Here is a 3,648-nt window from a genome sequence, read left to right on the forward strand (position 1 = left end):
TAAATTTAAATGATAAAACATTAAATAAACTGTTAAAAATGAAGAGTATTTTGGTTATCTGCTACCACTGTGAACTTGAAGGGAGCTGATTTTAAGACAAGTAGGCTACTCTCAAGGAAATATTTTGTGAGTTATTAAAATAACTGAAAACTGGCTGAGGGGAAAAAACAGTTATTTTGACAAAAGCATGTGTTTTTGCAGATTAAACTTGTTTTGATATTTTGTTATCCAATACGATGACATTCACAGGTGTTTCACTGGGGCTACTGTAAATAAGCAACATCGTATTAGTAACTTATTATTTCTACAACACATAATTCGTTCGCATTCGACCTTTTACAGAGGCCTCACTGAACTCTGACTCAACCAGACGTTACAATTAAACCGCACTGCGTGAATGAGCGCGCGCACGCACTGAAGACGCCGCGTGCTCAAGGAGCCACAATAAACAATCTTTGCGGAAATCCTAAACACACCTGTAGTCCTCAGCACTATATGATGCGGCTTATAACCATCTTAACGTAATAACAGACTCCTCAAGGCCTATACGTTTTATTTCCTCTAGACTGTAATACACTAAAATACATTTGAAATAACAAATAGGTTTAAAACATGGCAACGCTGCTATAACAGTTTGTCTTTCTCAACACAGGGCCAGAATCAGAAAATGACATCTAAAAAAGCAGAGTTTACTGAGAGAAGCGTCTCATCAGATCATTGATCAGCAGGTAAGACGCGCTTCAAGTTTCACACTTTGTTTACCAACTCGTGCACATTCAACACCAGTTAGCAGACACCAAAAACCGCATTGAAGTGAATAAAATCCGTTAAGTACTTCGAGTAAAGTACTATTAAGTAACGTTAAGTCGATCGATCAACCGGATGTTTATTTTGAGAGGCGCGCGGGATACACGCGCACTTCAGTAACGTAGTTAGTTCCGTTTACAAATCGATCACTTATATTTCAGGACTCTCTCTCTTTGGGGATATTTATCATATTTGTGCGATATAACCTTGACAAAATGAAAATATTTATTTAGCTAATCCGTGTTATGTTTACTTAGGTTTATGTTAAAATACCATTAACCTGTCTATAAGAATGATAAGAGTAACATGATATCTTATATTAATTCGTCATTAAATGTGAGCCTTGAACACAAAACCAGTGATAAGGGTCAGCTTTTTGATTTATACATCATCTGAAAGCTGAATAAATAAGCTTTCCATTGATGTAGGCTATGGTTTGTTAGGATAGGACAAAATGTGACCAAGATACAACTATTTAAAAAAAAAATCTGGAATCTGAGGGTGCAAAAAATAAATCTAAATATTGAGAAAATCGCCTTTAAAGTTGTCCAAATGAAGTCCTTCTCATTGCATATTACGAATGATAATACATTTTTGATATATTTACGGCAGGAAATTTACAAAATATCTTCATGGAACATGATCTATACTTAATACACTAATGATTTTTGGCATAAAAGAAAAATAGATCATTATGACCCATACAATGTATGTTTGGCTATTGCTATAAATATACCTGTGCTACTTATGACTGGTTTTGTGGTCCAGGGTCACATGTGTTTGTCTGCGTTCGCCCAGGATGCACCGAAGAGACGCGAAGCAACAGCCCAGACGCCCATGTGATGCATCATACATACCCAACAATTGTTTTATTAAGCATTTCAAGTAATATATACAGCAGACGGAGCAGATGCCTGCACATTTGTAATAAGCAATGACGCCAGCTGCTTTGCAAAAGGTTTCATTATGCATTTTGAGCTCGTCAAAATGTATTGGCGGAGAAATAGGAAAATCATGAAGAGTTCTTTAACGAGAAGGGACCAGTGCAGTGGCGCTTTACTTTATTTTCTGTGCCATTACAGACAGTCTGTGTTGATCATAATCATTTTTGTTTTTGAGTTTCTAATGCTTAGGCTGTCTACCTTTCATACAACTCTATTTTAAGAGTGACAATGAAAGATTCTGGAATTTAGGTACCAGGTTTTACATTAAGAAAAAAATTAAAGCATCCTTTTCATATGGTTTTAAATTTTAACATCCCACTTTTGACCCTTGCATCATATTTAGCAATAATTTAGAATTATGTTCTTTCTCTTTCTTTCTTTCTTTCTTTCTTTCTTTCTTTCTTTTCTTTCTTTCTTTCTTTCTTTCTTTCTTTCTTTCTTTCTTTCTATAACCCAGTGCTATTAGCTTGCACCCCCTGCTTTTGTAGTTTTGTTAGTGTGAAAAGGTAATTTATGTGTGACCTGGTCACAGGGATTGGATTAGGTCTGTGCTTGGCTTCTCTCAGGTTTGGACTGTCTCTCCAAAACCTTTTTTTTTCTCCGAAGGACACAAGAGTTAATGTCACTGCAGTGCATTTTATATATCCTACCAGGACTCATTTCACAGCCTTTCCATTTAGGGATATACAAAGAAAATGGGGCATGTGTTAAAGCCTGAAACTGGGGAAAGTTTAAGCTGTACCCAATAATAACGGAGTAAATCATATGAGGTTGAGTTTTTGAATCTGCCACAAGGGGGAAGCACGTACTTGGCAGTGGTGGTAGTCACAGAGCATTTTTACCCACTTTTGAGCATCATTGTTTGTCTTTTTCATGGCCTATGGAAATTTAGCAGATTTGACTATCATCCTGTGACAGTCCATCTGTTGTAAAACGTATAACTTTTTCTTTTGCAAGAAAATCTTAATGCACCAGAATCGATTAAATAATATGATTTCATCAATTTGACTCCAAACCTTTTTTTTTTTTTTCAATCTATCCTTCAAGCATGGCCTCTTTCAGGAGTAAATTAAGTAATTATTTAATCAAATCTGTATTGTACTAAATCAGGCCTAGTTTCTTGGAGTATATGACTGCTTTATAAGCTCACTAATATTTACTGACATACTTTTTAATTAGGAAATATTCCATCTATATAGAACTTGTAGGCGATTCATAAGATTATATACAGTGCACAGTGCAATCCAGCATTAATTGTGAAAAATATGCCTGTGTTAGTTCAGCCGGATATTGCAAACTTCACATTTGCCCAATTATGTAAAAAATTCTCTTTCATAAGTGTTCTTAATGGGAACTTATTTTCTTTTCATCATTTATCTTAGTTTTATCCAGAAGGTCCGGAAGAACGGTCAGATGTTACCTTAAGTGTTTTTGGTATTGATTTCCTCTCCCTGCCCCTGTTATCCAGAGTAATTCGGTAAGATTTACACAGAAATGTTTTAGTTATGATTAGTTTCTGTGTAAATGTATCCGCTGACCGCAAATGGAGTGTGACGGGAAAAGACAGACAGACTAAGTATAATTGAACTCAGTCCACCCCTCCACAGCAGACCCTCACTTAAAACACACTCAGACCTCTCCTGTTTTAACTGGTGCATAAGTGTGAAATGAAGTTTAGGAGCATCAGACAAATAAATTCAGAAAACCTCAACTGAGAAGAAATAAAAAGAGTTAAATGAGATCAAATAAATAAAGGCGATTAAAGAGGGACCCTGGGAGAAATATGTACATTAGACTTCTGCCTCAAAGACCGTTTCCTCTCCGGGCCATGACTGGCTGCTACAATCAGACCTGAATTAGGCCTAATATTTATTTCCAGAAACAATTGTACATGCCT

At 36.0% G+C, this 3,648-nt stretch overlaps 1 long non-coding RNA gene across 2 annotated transcripts; it reads left to right on the forward strand.

Moving 5' to 3' along the window:
- The first annotated feature begins 374 nt into the window (after positions 1-374).
- LOC122148185 lies at positions 375-2,107 on the forward strand. Of its 2 annotated transcripts, none has more exons than XR_006162166.1 (3): positions 375-521; positions 653-728; positions 1,576-2,107. It is a non-coding gene; the product is annotated as an uncharacterized LOC122148185 (long non-coding RNA). The 2 variants fall into 2 exon arrangements; XR_006162165.1 differs by having other exon boundaries at positions 1,606-2,107.
- Positions 2,108-3,648: the final 1,541 nt, after the last annotated feature.

The sequence above is a fragment of the Cyprinus carpio genome, chromosome A17 (assembly GCF_018340385.1).
Source record: "Cyprinus carpio isolate SPL01 chromosome A17, ASM1834038v1, whole genome shotgun sequence".
Classification (NCBI taxonomy): Eukaryota; Metazoa; Chordata; class Actinopteri; order Cypriniformes; family Cyprinidae; genus Cyprinus; species Cyprinus carpio.